Source organism: Callithrix jacchus, chromosome 4 (assembly GCF_049354715.1).
Source record: "Callithrix jacchus isolate 240 chromosome 4, calJac240_pri, whole genome shotgun sequence".
NCBI lineage: Eukaryota > Metazoa > Chordata > Mammalia > Primates > Cebidae > Callithrix > Callithrix jacchus.
Window position 1 is genome coordinate 54,543,898 of NC_133505.1, and position 18,206 is coordinate 54,562,103.

Genomic DNA, 18,206 nt, shown 5'->3' on the forward strand with positions numbered 1-18,206 from the left:
TGGCTGTTCAGAGAGCTGTATTTTGCAGGGGACAATTACATCTGTAGATCTGCACTGATGCAGCTAGGTTTCATCTGAGGCCTTTCCTTGTCCAAGAAAGATTCACTGAGAGTCTATCTATTCTTTCTGAGGGCTGAGACCTGTGAGGTTTTATTTATATAACAAGACCACCTTTGCTAGCCAGGCCTCCTCTTCTTGCCCTCCCATAAAACGCATTTTACTACCATAATCTGTTTGGCCATAATCCAACTCCCCCATCCCACATTCTTTCTGCAACCTCAGGATGGCATATATTTCTTAACTCCATTGGAGGGTGGGGTGGGGTAATTACTCTGTGGTTTTCCTTCATGTGCACATTAAGACTTTTGTATGCCTTTCTCCAATTCATCTGAGTTAATTTTTCAACAAAATTTCAGAGGGTGAAGGGGAGGTTTTCCCTTGGCTCCTACTGTTTTGTTGCTGTGAGCAGGATTCCAAAGCTCCATTCTTCTGGAAGCTACAGCAAAGGGAACCCAGGACCTGACAAGCCAGCAGAAGGGTAAGAGATTCTTACCCATCAGGCTCCCAGCCCCACCCCCCCTCTCTCTCTCTTTCTCTCTCTGGTGGAGCAAATAGTAAAAATCACCATTTATTTTTCAACTGCAAAGTTTCAATTAATAGGAAAAAAAGATTTGTGTAACTAGTCTTGGGTGTAGCAACTCTGGTGTACTTTTTGGTATGCTTATTCATACTGAGTCCCGTTTCTTCTAGAAATAATCTTTTCCTACGCCTTTATTTCTCTGAGTTGTTCTGTTAGAAAGATGGTGTCAGATAAGGTTTCCTCTAGTCTTGTTGTATGTCTGTGAGAGCTTGACTTGTGATGAAGTGAGAGCACATTCTTTTTGTCTCCACCATCTGGAGGGCATGATTTTATGATTTTTAAGTCATGACAGGTGACCATTCTAAAAATGGCTGGGAACTTGAGGCCAGCAGACTTTCTGTTCTGGTTTTGAGCTCTCTGAGTTTGTCTTAACAAGTCCCATCCCCATTGGGCTTTTGTTGTCTCAACCTTGCTGCTTGTTAGTCTACGGCAATAATAGTGTTTTACTGTCTGAGACTATTCCTGGTAATGAAATTGGGGGGAGGGGATTTGGGGATTGCTTCTTCTGTGCCCTCTCTAGGAAACACCTCTTTGTTCTAAGCCTGGCAAATTATTAATACACCCTGAGCTTTCCATAAAGAGCCTATTGAACTGAGTTGCTATCAAAATAAGTATACTACTGGAAATTAATAAGTGGCTAGTGGTATGTTTTTTTAAAAGAAATTTGGAGATCCTTTATTCTAAATAATTGTCTTCTTTGTAGGAAGATCAAATTGAAAGAAAGACATATAATAGTATCATGGTTAGCCTTAGAAATTTCCTTGACTAAATTTAAGAGCAAAAATCTGATCTGAAACGAAGTTAAAAGCCTTTGCACATTAAAACTGCCTGCTTTGGAACCTTCGCAGTATTCACAGTGAAAGATAGTCCACCTTATAGTGTGACTTAAAATTCCATGCCTTCACTCCGGCAGCCTCGGTGCGATTCCAGGTCAGGGAATTAATCTCTTTTGGTTTGAAGTTTGTGTGACTTTGGCTTTTGGGGGTAGGCATTTATTGGTCCTTTTCTCTTCCATGGACAGCTTTTGATTTCCTGTCTTCTTCTATCTGTGGGGCATAGGGAGCTTTGGGGCCTTTGTGTGAAAACGGTCAGCTGAGACGCTGAGACCTTAAGAGAATGTGGCCAGACAGATGTGGGTTGTAACACATTTGTGACTAACAAAACTCCTTTCTTTGAGCTGTCTTTGGGGTGATTCTTGATCTTATGAGAGGGAAGATACTTTTGGTTTAAAAAAAAAGGTTAAAAGCCAGAAATATCAGCTGTTTGTCCTGGTGGAAATCTGGCAGAGATTTAAAAGAATTTTTTAAAAAGATCCTTATGGTCCGAATTAGCTTCATTAAAAGCTAATGTTCAAGCTATACATGCACATATACTCTTCTAAAAAGGCCTTTTTACTTTTTAAGGCCTGTTGGGGGAATTTTTTTTTTAGTCGACCAAAACCAGTTTTAAATATGTGCTTGGTTCCTCTGTTCTTTTCCTTTCTTAAGAATTATTCTATTTACTTCTCCTCCCTACACGTTTTCTTTACTGTCTTTGATACCATATGAAAAGATCTAGAGGGGAGTGTGAGTGACTCATATCCCTTAAGAAACTCAGAAAACCATCATTCTCAGCAAACTGACACAGAAACAGAAAATCAAACACTGCATGTTCTCACTCATAGGTGGGTGTTGAACAATGAGAATACATGGACACATGGAGGGGAGCACTACACGCTGGGATCTGTTGGGGGGAAGTAGGGGAGGGACAGCAGGGGTGGGGAGTTGGGGAGAGATAGCATGGGGAGAAATGCCAGATATAGGTGATGGGGAGGAAGGCAGCAAATCACACTGCCACGTGTGTACCTATGCAACAATCTTGCTTGTTCTTCACATGTACCCCAAAACCTAAAATGCAATTGAAAAATAATTACTTAAAAAAAAATAAAAGTTGGTCCTCAGCCTTGGGAGGATTAAAAACACTCAGCATCAGTGTACTAAAAACATAATTAAAAAAAAAAAAGAAACTCAGAAAAAGGTGCCACTCACCCCCTTTGGAAGTCTTCTGTTTTCTTTGCGAGGTTTCAAGAGTCACAGGCTGGTCCTCTAAGGTCTAACGCTCTGCTCTCTTTTACATTGTGTTACCTGATCTCTTTGGCTTTGGAGATGCTAGGAATTACTTTGTACTCTAAGAGAGAAGTTAACCTTTACGTGTGCAATGGCTGGCGGGTCACTGGCAAGAACTACAGCTTGGGAGGTGTCTGACAGTGATCGCAATAAATGGTTATCACCACAGAGGGTCTATGTATTTCTTTGTGTTTAGATGAGAAAGGTGCAGTTTGAACACTTGGAGTCTATGAGAGTGCTTATCACAGAGGGATGAGACTCCCATGAGGATGAGCTGGTCAGAGTGGACTGAATGATGCTGGGTTGCCAACTAGCTTAGGGGGAATGTCTTTGTAACAATAAGTGTTTACCTAGCCCCCATCTCAAGATGTGTGCCTATTTTTCGGCACCTGGAATTCAGTGTAAAAGCGGAGCGGTGCCTTGCTCTGTTGCCAGGCCAGAGTGCAGTGGCTCGATCTTGGCTCACTGCAACCTCCGCCTCCTGGGTTCAAGCGACTCTCCTGCCTCAGCCTCCCAAGTAGCTGGGAATACAGGCGCGTGCCACCATGTCCAGCTAATTTTTGTATTTTTAGTAGAGATGAGGATTCACCATGTTAGCCAGGATCATCTCCTGTAACCTCGTGATCTTCCCGCCTCAGCCTCCGAAGTGCTGGTATTACAGGCGTGAGCCTCCGCACATGACTGGAATCCTTCATTTTTAAAGATCTAGGTATTATTCTTTTCCAGCTCTGCCTGCCTTTTACATGTTTAAATATTAGGACCCCCATAAAACCTGCAATGCTTTTTTTGGGCCTTATTTGTTAATGAGCTTCGCCCTGAGGTCAGTGGTCCAGTTGAAGAATGAAGGCAAAATTTAAAAGCCACCTATTCAGATAAATTGGTTTTCCAAATATGAGTTTTCTGGTGTTTAGGTGGTTATTTTGAAAAAGTTTCCAAATTTCCTCTAGACCCATCTGCATGTTTCTTTATAAAATCCTGTGATTTTATGTTATCTTGGCATTTATTTATTTTTTAATTTTTTAAACAATTTTATTTTTTTTTATTGCATTTTAGGTTTTGGGGTACATGTGAAGAACATGCAAGATAGTTGCATAGGTACACACGTGGCAGTGTAATTTACTGCCTTCCTCCTCTTTACCTATATCTTGCATTTCTCCCCATGCTATCTCTCCCCAACTCCCCACCCCCCGCTGTGCCTCCCCTATTCCCCCCAATAGACCCAAGTGTGTAGTGCTCCCCTCCCTGTGTCCATTTGTTCTCACTGTTCAACACCCACCTATGAGTGAGAACATGCGGTATTTCATTTTCTATTCTTGTGTCAGTTTGCTGAGAATGATGGTCTCCAGGTCCATCCATGTCCCTACAAAGGACACGAACTCATTGTTTTTGATTGCTGCATAATATTCCATGGTGTATATGTGCCACATTTTCCCTGTCCAGTCTATCATCGATGGGCATTTGGGTTGGTTCCAGTTCTTTGCTATTGTAAACAGTGCTGCAATGAACATTCGTGTGCATATGTCCTTATAGTAGAATGATGTATAATCCTTTGGATATGTACCCAGTAATGGAATTGTTGGGTCAAATGGAATTTCTATTTCTAGGTCCTTGAGGAATGGCCACACTGTCTTCCACAATGGTTGAACTAATTTACACTCCCACCAACAGTGTAAAAGTGTTCCTATTTCTCCACATCCTCTCCAGCATCTGTTGTCTCCAGACTTTTTTAATGATTGCCATTCTAACTGGAATGAGATGGGATTTTGATTTGCAATTTTTTTTTCTCTTTATCTCTTTTTCTTTGAGATAGAGTCTCTCTCTGTTGCCGGGTGCCAGGCTGGAGTGCAGTGGCGTGATTGTGGCTCACTGCAACCTCCTCCTCCTGGGTTCAAGCAATTCTCCTGCCTCAGCCTCCCAAGTAGCTGGGACTACAGGAAGGCAACCTCCCTTGAAAGCAAAACTTTCTGATTTGCATTTTTCTAATGACCAGTGATGATGAGCATTTTTTCATGTTTATTAGCCTCATATATGACTTCTTTTGAAAAGTATCTGTTCATATCCCTCCCCACTTTTGAAGGGGTTTATATTGTTTTTCTTGTAAATCTGTTTTAGTTCTTTGTAGATTCTGGCTATTAGCCCTTTGTCAGATGGGTAGGTTGCAAAATATTTTCACATTCTGATGGTGGCCGGTTCACTTTAATGATTGTTTCTTTTGCTGTGCAGAAGCTCTGAAGCTTAATTAGATCTCATTTGTCTATTTTGGCTTTTGTTGCCAATGTCTTTGGTGTTTTAGTCATGAAGTCCATGTCTATGCCTATGTCCTGAATGGTTTTGCCTAGGTTTTCTTCTAGGGTTTTTATGGTGTTAGGTCTTATGTTTAAGTCTTTAATCCATCTGGAGTTAATTTTAGTGTAATGTGTCAGGAAGGGGTCCAGTTTCTGCTTTCTGCACATGGCTAGCCAGTTTTCCCAACACCATTTATTAAACAGGGAATCCTTTCCCCATTGCTTGTTTTTGTCCAGTTTGTCAAAGATCAGATGGTTGTAGATGTGTGGGGTTGCCTCCGAGGCCTCTGTTCTGTTCCATTGATCTATATCTCTGTTTTGGTACCAGTACCATGCTGTTTTGATTACTGTAGCCTTGTTTTATAGTTTGAAGTCAGGTAGCATGATGCCTCCAGCTTTGTTCTTTTTGCTTAGAATTGACTTGGCTATGCAGGTTCTTTTTTGGTTCCATATGAAGTTTAAGGTGTTTTTTTTTCAGTTCTGTGAAGAAGGTCATTGGTAGCTTGATGGGGATAACATTGAATCTATAAATTACTTTGGGCAGTATGGCCATTTTCACAATATTGATTCTTCCTAACCATGATCATGGAATGTTTTTCCATCTGTTTGTTTCCTCTCTTATTTCCTTGAGCAGTGGTTTATAGTTACCCTTGAAGAGGTCCTTTACATCCTTTGTTAGTTGTATTGCTAGGTGTTTTATTCTCTTAGCAATTGTGAACGACAGTTTGTTCTTGATTTGGCTCTCTTTAAGTCTGTTTTTGGTGTATAGGCATGCTTGTGATTTCTGCACATTGATTTTGTATCCTGGAATTGTGCTGAAGTTGCTTATCAGTTTCAGGAGATTTTGGGCTGAGGCAATGTGGTCTTCTAAATATACAATCATGTCATCTGCAAATAGAGACAGTTTGACTTCCTCCTTTCCTGATTAACTACCTTTATTTATTTTTCCTGCCTGATTGCTCTGGCTAGAACTTCCAATACTATATTGAATGGGAGTCATGGGAGAGGGCATCCTTGTCTAGTGCCAGATTTCAAAGGGAATGCCTTCAGTTTTTGCCTGTTCATTATGATATTGACTATGGGTTTGTCATAAATAGCTTTTATTATTTTGAGATACATTCCATTGACACCTAGTTTATTGAGAGTTTTTAGCATAAAGTGCTGTTGAATTTTGTCAAAGGCCTTCTCTGCATCTATTGAGATAATCATGTGGTTTTTGTCTTTGGTTCTGTTTGTTGGCAAATTACATTTATAGACTTGCATATGATGAACTGGCCTTGCATCCCCGGGATGAAGCCTACTTGATAGTGATGGATAAGCTTTTTGATGTACTGTTGCAATCTGTTTGCCAGTATTTTATTGAAGATTTATGCACTGATGTTCATCATGGATATTGACCTGAAGTTTTCTTTTCTTATTGAGTCTCTGCTGAGTTTTGGTATCAGGTGATGTTGGTATCATAAAATGATTTGGGAAGGATTCCCTCTTTTAGGATTGTTTGGAATAGTTTTACAAGGAGTGGTACCAGCTCTTCTTTGTATGTCTGGTAGAATTACGCTGTGAACCCATCTGGACCTGTGCTTTCTTTAGTTGGTAGGCTTTTAATTGCTGCCTCAACTTCAGCCCTTGTTATTGGTCTATTCAGGGTTTTGACTTCTTCCTGGTTTAGGCTTGGAAGGGTTCAAGTAGTGTCTAGGAATTGATCCATTTCTTCCATGTTTACAGGTTTATGTGCATAGAGTTGTTTGTAGTAACTTCTGATAATGGTTTGTATTTCTGTGGAATCTGTAGTGATATCCTCTTTATCAATTTTTATTGCAGCTATTGGTTGGTCTGTCTTCTTTTTTATTAATCTGGCAAGTGGTCTGTCTATTTGGTTGATCTTTTCAAAAAACCAGCTCCTGGATTTATTAATTTTTTTATGGGTGTTTCGTGTCTCTTTCTCCTTCAGTTCTGCTCTGATCTTAGTTATTTCTTGTCTTCTGCTAGGTTTTCAGTTTTTTTGCTCTTGTTCCTTTAGCTCTTTCAATTTTGATGATACAGTGTTGATTTTAGATCTTTCCTTGCTTCTCATGTGGGCATTTATTGCTATATATTTTCCTCTAGACACTGCTTTCAATGTGTCCCAGAGATTCTGGTATGTTGTGTCTTCATTCTCTTTGATTTCAAAGAACATCTTTATTTCTGCCTTTATTTCATTGTTTACTCAGTCAACATTCAAGAGCCAGTTGTTCAGTTACCATGAAGTTGTGCAGTCTGAGTTAGTTTCTTAATCCTGAGTTCTAATTTGATTGCACTGTGATCTGAGAGACTGTATGTTATGATTTCCATTCTTTTGCATTTGCTGAGGAGTGATTTTTTTCCAATTATGTGGTCATTTTTAGAGTAGATGCAATGTGGTGCTGAGAGGAATGTATATTCTGTGGATTTGGGGTGGAGAGTTCTGTCAGTATCTATTAGGTGTGCTTGGTCCAGATCTGAGTTCAAGTCCTAGATATCATTGTTAATTTTCTGTCTCGTTGATTTGTCTAACATTGACAGTGGAGTGTCAAAGACTCTCACTATTATTGTGTGGGAGTCTAAATCTCATTTTAGGTCATTAAGAACTTGCTTTATATATCTAGGTAATCCTGTGTTGGGTGCATATATATTTAGGATCGTTAGCTCTTCTTGCTGCATTGATCCTTTCACCATTTTGTAATGCCCTTCTTTGTCTCTTCTGATTTTGTTGCTTTAAAGTCTATTTTATCAGAGACCAGGACTGCAACTCCTGCTTTTTTTTACTCTCCATTTGCTTGGTAAATCTTCCTCCATCCCTTTATTCTGAGCCTATATGTATCCTTGCACATGAGATGGGTTTCCTGGATACAGCACACTGATGGGTTTTGACTTTTTATCCAATTTGCCAATCTGTGTCTTTTGAATGGCGCATTTAGCCCATTTACATTTAAGGTTAATATTGTTATGCGTGAATTTTATCCTGCCATTTTGATGCTAGCTGGTTGTTTTGCCCATTAGTTGATGCAGTTTCTTCATTGTGTTGATGGTCTTTACCATTTGGTACATTTTTGAAGTGGCTGGTGCTGGTTGTTCCTTTCATGTTTAGTGCTTCTTTCAGGAGCTATTGTAAGGCAGGCCTGGCGGTGATGAAGTCTCTGAGCAATGGCTTGTTTGGAAAGGATTTTATTTCTCCTTCACTTATGAAGCTTAGTTTGGCTGGATATGATATCCTAGGTTGAAAGTTCTTTTCTTTAAGGATGTTGAATATTGGCCCCCACTCTCTTCTGGCTTATAGGGGTTCTGCCAAGAGATCCACTGTGAGTCTGATGGGCTTCCCTTTGTGGGTAACCTGACCTTTCTCTCTGGCTGCCCTTAGCATTTTTTCCTTCATTTCAACCCTTCTTGTTTTATTTCATTGAGTTGATCTTCAATCTCTGATGTCCTTCCTTTTGCTTGGTCAATTCAACTATTGAAACTTGTGTATGCTTTGCCAAGTTCTTGTGTTGTATTTTTCAGCTCCTTCAATTCATTTATATTCTTCTCTAAGCTGTTTATTCTTGTAGTGTTTTGTCAAGCCTTTTTTAAGGTTCTTAGTTTCTTTGCATTGGGTTAGAACATGTGCTTTTAGCTCAGAGAAGTGTGTTATTACACTCTCTGAAGCTTGTTTCTGTCAATTCATCAGTCTCATTCTCCATCCAGCCTTGTTCCCTTGCTGGTGAAGAGTTGTGATCCCTTGGAGGAGAAAAGATGTTCTGGTTTTGGGTGTTTCCATACTTTTTGCAGCGGTTTCTTCCCATCTTTGTGAATTTATCTACCTGTGGTCTTTGTAGTTTGTGACTTTCGGATGGGGTCTCTGAGTGGACGTCCTTTTTGTTTTGATGAAGTTATTTCTTTCTGTGTTTTAGTTTTCCTTCTAACAGTCAGGCCCCTCTGCTGCAGGACTGCTGGAGATCCACTCCAGACCCTGCTTGCCTGGGGGTCACCTGCAGTAGCTGCAGAACAGTAAGGGTTGCTGCCAGTTTCTTCTTCTGTTATCTTTGTCCCAGAAGGTTACCCGCCAGTTGTCAGCCTGAGCTCTCCTTTATGAAGTGTCTCTTTGGATATACTGGGGTCAGGGATCTCCTTGAGGAGAGAGTCTGACCCTTATAGGAGCTCAATTGCTGAGCTGTGAGCTCTGTTGTTCCATTCAGAGTGGCTGGGCAGGTATGTTTATGTCTGCTTCAGTGGAACTCATAACCACCTTTTTTTCCCCAGTACTCCATCCTGGGAAGGTGAGGCTTTATTTATAAGTTCCTGACATGCTGCTGCCTTTTTTCAGAGATGCTCTGCCCAGCGAGGAGGTAGCCTTCCTTCTCTACCAGCAGAGGCATTGCTGAGCTGCTGTGGGCTCTGTCCAGCTGCTGTGTGAACTTCCTCGTGGTTTTGTTTATAGAGGTAAAGTTAGAACTGCCTCATTAATGGCAGTCTGCCTCAGTAATTGCAGTCTGCCTCAGCAATGGTGGACTGTCTCTGTAATGGTGGATTGCCTTAGTAATGGTAGACTGCCTCAGTAATGGCAGACACCCTTCCCCCCACAGAGCTGGACTGTCCCAGGTCCAGCTGTGCTTGCTGTGAAACTCTCAATCCAGAGCATTTCAGATTGCTGGTTTTGTGGGGTTGGGACCTACCAAGCCAGATCACCTGGCTCTCTGTTTCCATCACCTTTTCTTCAGTTGAATGGGTGGCTCTGTCTCCCAGGTGTTCCAGGTGCCAGTTGAAATGGCCACCCAGATTTGTGTGAGTTTTTTTGTGGAGACCTGCTGTGCTGGCTGAAACAGCCATCCCGGAGGCTCATGGTGCTTTTTGGCCTGGGAATCTCCTGGTCTGTGGGCAGTAAAATCTAGTTTGGAAATGTGGTGATCACTCACCCTCTGCATTCTCACTGGGAACTGCACTCCAGAGCTGTTCCTATTCATCCATCTTGGATCTGTTTCCCAAAATTTAGAGTTTTAAGTTTCCTCAAAGTCTTTTTTATGTTTGCATTTCTATATATTCATAGGTACACATCTATGTTTATTTATTGTCCCAATTTAATTTATAAATAAATGAGTGCCCATAATTAGCCCAAAAGCTTTCCAAATGTACATGATTTTAGTAATCTTTCATAAATAAGCAATTTTAAAAATCATTGGTAAAATATAAACAACTTCACAATTTAATTTACACTTTAGTTTTCCCTGATTCTATTGGTCAGACAGGTGTATACTGTCTCTAATAGATGTTTTAAAGTCATAAGACTGTCGCTTCTATGACATTTTCTATCTGTGAGCCTATGTTTTTGGATTTCAACCTTTAGATTTTGAGGTCTAAGCAAGTGGCCGTGGTGAAGCCTGAGTACCAGGCCTGATTCCTTTCTCCCTGGCTCAGTTGTGTCTTCTGGCCTTCCTAGGAAGAGTTGTATCCTTCAGGCATAGTCTTCACAGCCCTGTCCCTTGTCCTGGGGTCTGCATCTGGCACATAATTAAAATTGCCTGTTTCCTAGGTTTTTCACAAAACAAGGGTCACCAAAATAAAAGGTAATATTATAATTAATATGTGTAATTAAAACTGCTAGATATATTAATAAACAGTTCTGTATGCAAAGTATATAAGAAAAGTAGGAAGACCGTGTGTGGTGGCTCACACCTGTAATTGCAGAACTTTGGGAGGCTGAGGTGGGTGGATCACAAGGTCAAGAGATTGAGACCATCCTGGCCAACATGGTGAAACCCTATTTCTAGTAAAAAATACCAAAAAAATTAGCTGGGCCTAGTGGCGTGTGCCTGTAGTCCCAGCTACTCGGGAGGCTGAGGTAGGAGAATTGAATCCAGGAGGTGGGGGTTGCAGTGAGCCGAGATTGCACCACTGCACTACAGCCTGGCACCTGGAGATAGAGCAAGACTCAGTCTGAAAAAAAAAAATAAGAAAAGTAGAAAGTATTTTTGGTTTAAAAAATGTTATAAGAAGGCATGAAAATGTGGGTTTTGTTAAAGGAAAAGTGATTTTGCTTAGTTTAGAGGATTTTAAAAGTTGTTTTAAATTGAGGGAATAAAAATAATAATGAATAAAACTGAATGGATATAGAAAGTTGGAAAGAAAGAAAATGAGGAAAATTATAAGACGCTAAAAAGGAAAATGTTTAAGAAGTTATGGAAATCTTATCATGTGTGGTCCAAGCAGATTGAGATTGCATGAATCTGCTTATAATGTTTTATTTAAATTATTGTTAAAATGAATAATACAGAAGTGAAATTTGCAACATGAAAAAGGATGCAAAAGTGAAATTTGACTTGACTTTCTTTTTAGAACATGATTTTTGGTGTAATATTAATAAAAGATAGCAAAATAGTTTTGTTTACATTTTAAGTAAACTGCAAAAAAAAAGAGGGGGAGCAAGAGAGAGACAGATTTTGTTTGCCTCATGCTGCCTTTATCAGGTTTTTTTTTTTTTGAGATGGAGTTTTATTCTTGTTGCCCAGGCTGGAGTGAAATGGTGAGGTCTTGGATCACTGCAATCTCCATCTCCTAGGTTCAAGCAATTCTCATACCTCAGCCTCCCAAGTAGCTGGGATTACAGGTGCCTGTCACCATGGCCAGCTAATTTTTTTGTATTTTAAGTAGAAATGAGGTTTCACCATGTTAGCCAGGCTTGTCTTGAACTCCTGACTTCAGGTGAGCCACTAGCCTTTGCCTCCCAACATGTTGGGATTACAGGCATGAGCCACTGCACCCAGCCTATCAGGTCTTTTAATTGAGTCTTCTGTTACCATAAATGATTTTACCTTTTGAAACCTTTGAATTATCACTTTGGCTAATTGAGTGAATGTTATTTTTCAGTGACCTGTGTTCCCATTTTAAGCATTTTCCAAAATCATATTTCAAATTCCAACTTTGATCTTTGACCTAAAATTAATTTTTTGTATATTAGGGATCCTGAAATTCTAAGAGAGACTTTTATTAGGTTAAATTAGTATGTTAAAGTGATATGGGAAGCATTGTCAAATTAGAAATGGTGTTTAACTTGTATAAATATGTTATTAATGTGTCCCAAAGTTGTGTAGATTCCTTAAATTCTTATATGTCTTAGGATATATTATCAGTAATAATTATGATTATTATATTAAATTGTTGTATGCCATTGGAATAACCAATTTTTAAAATAATTGTGTCTTTATAGCTATTTCTAAGTCTTTTGTCACCCAGAGACAATAATCGTTTTATGTTACTTTTCTCAAAGAATGGTTCATAATTGGCTATAGTCCCAATTTTTCTTCTTCTTCAAAGAAATTTTTGGAAAGGATTCTCACCAGTATTTAGCAGCACTTTTGAATACAGATTTCTGATAACTTTGGAGATCAAAGTTGAATCTAGTTGAAACATTGGACTAGATTAAAAACTTCCAGGACTCTAATTAAAAAGCTGATGTGTTCATGGGGATTGCTAACAATATCAATTAGAACGAGCATGAATTACATAGGAATTAATTAATAGCAGACTGAAATTTTTTTTATGGCTTTGTTTGAAATATTGCTGGTTCTTTTTATGTTTGGTTTTCCAGAGTGAAGAAATTTTTTTTTCTTTTGAGCTACTTATAGCTTACAACAATAGGGCGAAGAATAGTTTTCTGAGCAAAGTTGAAAGGTTTATCTTTCTCTCTGCCTGATTTCTCAAGAATTTGGAAACTCTTTGCTAGTATTTTTAATTTATGGCAACATAGTTACTGGCATAATTTTAATAAGAATCTCTTTTCTTTTGTAACAGGATGTAATTGAAGACACTGGTTATTTTTCCAAGGCTTTGACTAGAAGGGCATATTTTCCGTTATGACTGGACTACTTTGAGATTGGAAAGACTGATCTGGCACCTTATCTACATGATTCTCTTATAAGGTTTCTTTGATCTTATAAGAGGAAGGCAGGTAAAGAATGTCACTTCTGACAGGCCTAGGAATTGCAAGATCTTGTGGGACCTCAAGAAGAAAATAATTTACCCAATTCATACGGATATTACGACCACAGTCTGTTGGCAAACTCTTGGCTTGGCTTCCTAGCCTCAAGGCTTTTAAAAGTCTAATCTGAGATTTTTCATAATTTCCTCCAGCAAAGTCAGCTTAAAAACCTACATAGTCAATCACAATACTTGCTGAATTTTATGCAAAGAATCAAGCCAAATACAATAAAACTAAAACTTATTTTACAAATAAATTGGTCCACCTATTATTTATGCTTGATAGAAATGGGGATCTGGGGGGAGAAAAAATTATGTTTGAGAAGAAAATTATAGTGCACTTGCTATTCGATTGTAGCCGTGTTTGTAGTTTTTAGTTTTCATAATTTCCTAAAATTTGGATTGAACCCTTAACCTAGTTACAAATATTCAAACTAATGATTTCAAATTTTTCTTCTATTTTTTCTCACTTGGAATCACTAGAAATCAAACCTGTGCTTTTTTTTTTTTTTTTTTTTTGGAAACAGACAACTTGAATAAACTGTAGAAGAAATCACTACAGCAACTCTTAGATAAACAGCCTTCATACCTGATGATTTATGGACTACTCAGAAAGCTCACCTGAACACCTAATTCAAAGTATAATCCAGAAAAAAAAAGCCATCAGATGGCCCCTGGCATCTGAAGATGCTTTAGAGTCTCTAGAAAAACTAGCATATAGAATGCTTCAGACATTCACTTTTGTTTTTCTTCTATTTCCTTAGAAATACCTCTCACTAAAGATGTGTGCTGCATATAGAGGCCTAGCCCATCTGCAATGCCACCTCCTGAAATGGGACACAGCTATTTGACTGAACTGATCTATTCTCAGGTCTAAGAGAGTGATTCAAGAAGATAGGGGATATGTTGAAATTTAGTCTTTTCTGCTTATCCTCATTTGTTTTATTTTCCCTTCCTTTTCCTCTTTATCTAACAACCTTTAATCCAAATCTTTCCAAAGTTATCAACTTGGCTTTTAACATACAAAACATTTTAAAGTTTCTAAGTCAGATGATATGGTTTGATTGTGTCCCCACCCAAATCTCATCTTAAATTGTAGCTCCCACAATTCCCATGTGTGTGGGAGGGACCTGGTGGGAAGTAATTGAATCATGGGGTAGGGTCTTTCCTGTGCTGTTCTTATGATAGTGAAAAAGTCTCATGAGATCTGATAGTTTTATAAAGAGGAGCTTATTAATTAATGCATTTCTCTTGCAGAGATTTAATGAGTATGGGGATGAGACATTTAAAGCTTTGTGTGGAGGGTGATTTAGGCTGTGGGGATGGGGCAAAGGTTCTGAGGCATAAGTGAGCTTATCAAGATCTCTCAGAAGAAGAAATAAGAATACTCATCCTGGGTGTGGTGGCTCACACCTGTAATCCCAACACTTTGGAAGGCCAAAGTGAGTGAATCACCTGAGGTCAGGAGTTTGAGAATGATCTGGCCAACACTGTGAAACCTCATCTCTACTAAAAATACAAAAATTAGCCAGGCATGGTGGCACACACCTGTAGTCCCAGCTACTGAGGAGTCGGAGACAGGACAATTACTTGAACCCAGTAGGTAGAGGTTGCAGTGAGCTGAGATCATGCTACTGCACTCCAGCCTAGGTGACAGAGCAAGAGACTGTCTCCAAAAATAAAAAGTGGTAAGTAGCAGGCCAGGTTGTCAAAGATGATGTATATGAGATTGCCAGTTGGAGGGAACTGAGGTCTGGGAAATATGCAACTACTCAGGGGTCTTTGGTGTGAGGCATCATCAGCCACAGTAAGAAGCCTGGATTAATTCTGAATCTGAGAGAATATTTGTAGGGTCTGAGCAGGTGAGCCACAGGAAATGGTATTTCAATTCAAAACCATATAAAGATGAAGAGAAGATGGCCGTCCAGAAGCCAAGGAGAGGGGCCCTCAGAGGAAACCCACTCCACTGACACCTTGATATTATTCTGTTACTAGGAAGTGGAGGAATCTTCAGTCCTTAGTCATTTTGGGAGAAAGATTTCAGCCAAGAGAGACAGTTCAAAGATAGCAGAGAGCTTTACTGAAGGAAAATGGAGAGAGAGTTTATTTAAAGGGACAATACTCTGAAAGATGGGGCAGAGTGGGCTCCTGCAAGAATGGGCCCCAGCAGCCTCAATCATCCTGCACTGTAGTTTTTCTTATGTGGAACTCTTTCTTGAAGTTCTCGCCTCTGTTTTAGGTCTCTACCTTTTTTCTTTGTCTAGGTTTTCCTGCTATTGCCTTAAGTCCCTGCCTTTCCCCTACCTAGTTCCCACACCAGGGTTGTGGGATTCTCCCTTATTATTGTCAGTTGATGTGCATGTGCTGCCCAGTGTTGGCACTGCTCATTACCATCACCCCTGGAAGACTGGATAGCAGGCAAACTCATACTTATTGCACCTATGTATCTCTTAGGAATTTCTCTTTTGCTGCCTTCCCTCCTTATCAGCATGCATCTAGCTACATTCTGCCAGGTAAACTGCAGAGCAAGCTACTACCAGGTATCTTAACGGGAGTTCCTTCCTGCATAGATACTTATCCTCTCTGCTCCTGTCTGGCGTGCATGTTTCAGGTGGTCTCTTGTGTATGAGATTTTCCAGACTCCCTTGATTCAGGGGCTCCCCCTGCCTGCTTGCATCTATCTGCCTACTCTAACAGTTCTTCAACCCTTCAGAATTATGAGAAAATACATTGCTATTGTTTAAAGCCTCCCAGTCTGTGGTACTTTGTTATGGCAGTCTTTGCAAACTAACACAGGTGGACAACTTCTGTAAATCTCTGAGAGGCCTTGCATGTGTCTGAGGACTGCAGGAGCAGCTGAGGGAGGTTGCTGAGCGTATGGAAGACTTGGGAGAGTGCTATGGAGGTCATGAGTGGCTGGGGGATTCTATAAACCAGTGGGTTACCAGGGCAAAAATTCAGGGATGATAGCAAGACAGCTCATTGACACTGAGCGCTGATGATAAGTTATGTGGAGAGGAAAGTGAGAACACAGGGGATTTGAGTCGTAGCTTGGTGACTCCATTAAATCCCTGGAGGCAGGACCACAGTAGGTGACCCTAGAGAGATTCTGGACCTCTGGTTGAGAGCTTAGGAGGATGGTTGGAAACCATGATGCTAAGTGTAATTTGAGGAGCTGGGCCTAGACGTTATATATGGGCACAGTCAGTAATGACACCACTATCATCTAAACAGGAAGAGTGAGAAGCCAGAACTCCACTAGCTCCCAGAAAAGGGGTCAGAAATCCACCTCCTTTTTCACTGAGGCCACAGCTTGTGGCTGAGCACAGATTCTGACTTTCCATTCTTAACAAATATTTTAATTTACAAAGTTTGTTGCTCCCTAATCTGTTTCTGGGTCTGCAGAATTTGTTAGGACACATCCTAGGTGTGGGAAGGCAACATAGATGAGCTGCTCCAAACTGTGCTTCCTCTAGCCCTATAATTTGATAATAATAATTTTCTCCCTTTTTTCAGCTTTTGGGTTTTACTATAAAGAGTTGTGCTAATTAAGACTTTCCATTTTCTTTGTATGTTTTACCTTCAGAAAGCACTAACACAATTACATTACTGTTAGCCGATTTTGTATGCCTTCTACAAAGGTGACTTCAACAGAAGCAGCCTCTATTTGTCTCTGAAAAATTATGTCACTGAAACAAGTAGACCTTTTATTTTAATGGATGTCAAAAGAGATTACAATGCCTGGGTTTCTATAATCTAAATAAAAGATATTTACATGTGTCTAACAAAACCAGTTACATCCAGGTGCCTTAGGTTAAGTAAGCCAGATGGCATTCATGCCAGGTCAGAAATAGAGTGGGGCCCAGTCAGTTTTTCACATGACATCAAAGAGGGAACTGATATCTTCAGGGATGGAAGCTGGCCTTAAAAAGTTCAAGGAGGTTTCAATCAAATGTAAAATTATCTGGAAATTTTAGATATAATTATAAAAAGTCATGCTATTTTTATCATCCTCCTCTAAAGATTACCTATATTGTTAGAACATGTGAGAGTGGGGCCCATTGGATAGCCATTAACAAGAGATGTAGGATCATTACCAAGACTTTGGGTATAACCATTAGCAAGACCACAGAGTCTGAAAGCAGCTGTGGAGACAATTTGAGGCTATATGTATTCTACTTTTTTTTTCTGATTTTTAAAGTTTGTGCCTTGATAGGTTAATTCCAGTTTCAAGCCTCAAGGCTGGCCTGTGCATTGGTGAATATGGGCTGTCAGAGCTGTGGGGTTGGGGCAGGGGTTATGGTAAAGGTTATGTAGCGCAATTCCTAGAACCTGCAAACCTGAATTTGAATATTCACTTTCCCACTCACCAGCAGAACAATCATGGGCCAATGTTTCAAGCTATTTGAGCTTTCATTTCCTCATCTGCAAAACAGGCCTTGTTACAATACCAAGCTCTTAGGATTACGATCAAATATACGAGATAAAGCAAGTAGAGTACTCAGCACAGTATCTGACACATGTTAAGTGATGGGGATTATTATCATTATGACCAGAGAAATATACCACAATTTGAATAATCGTCAGGGTAAGGCCAGGTTCTAGAGGAATGTATGTAATATTCATTTAGCAGAACTTAAATTTTCTAGCATTTGAGGGATGTTGTCCATATCCTCTTTGTTCATTCAGTAGGCACCTGGTTGCTTAAAGGGTGAACAAATTTGATGGCCATCTAGGTCAGATGTGTGGTTAAGTCAGCAGCTGATGGCATCAGAAGAGAAGGGCTCCCTTCATCCACTGCTCCTGCACACACACTGCAGGGCTCAGCCCTGAAACTTCCCATAGAACCCTAGGCGAACACCTGGACCTCTGTGATTTAGAAATAACATGGATATATAGGGAATGCTTATTTACAGACCAGTTGTGAAAACCAAGTAAGACTCTAACGTAAAAACATTGTGTAGGCTGCAAAGCAATTAACACATTCAAATTTCAATTATTATTCTATACTTCCTTTCCTTCCTTAAGCATTTAGTGACCTCAAACTACCCCTGGCCAATCTGAGGCTCTTCTCTACCTAGTGCGCAGAGCCCCGTGTTTCACATATTAGCTTCTCCCCATCATGCAAGTATCCCCATGGTGTCCTGTCAGCTGCACTCCACCATGTAACACAGCAGGATACCAGGTTACCATTTACTACCTAATCTGATA

General features: G+C 39.9%; 1 long non-coding RNA gene across 1 annotated transcript in view; it reads right to left on the reverse strand.

Moving 5' to 3' along the window:
• The window catches only part of LOC118152869 (uncharacterized), a 36,792-nt gene that overhangs the window by 6,398 nt on the left and 12,188 nt on the right, over positions 1-18,206 (reverse strand). The window lies entirely within an intron of this gene.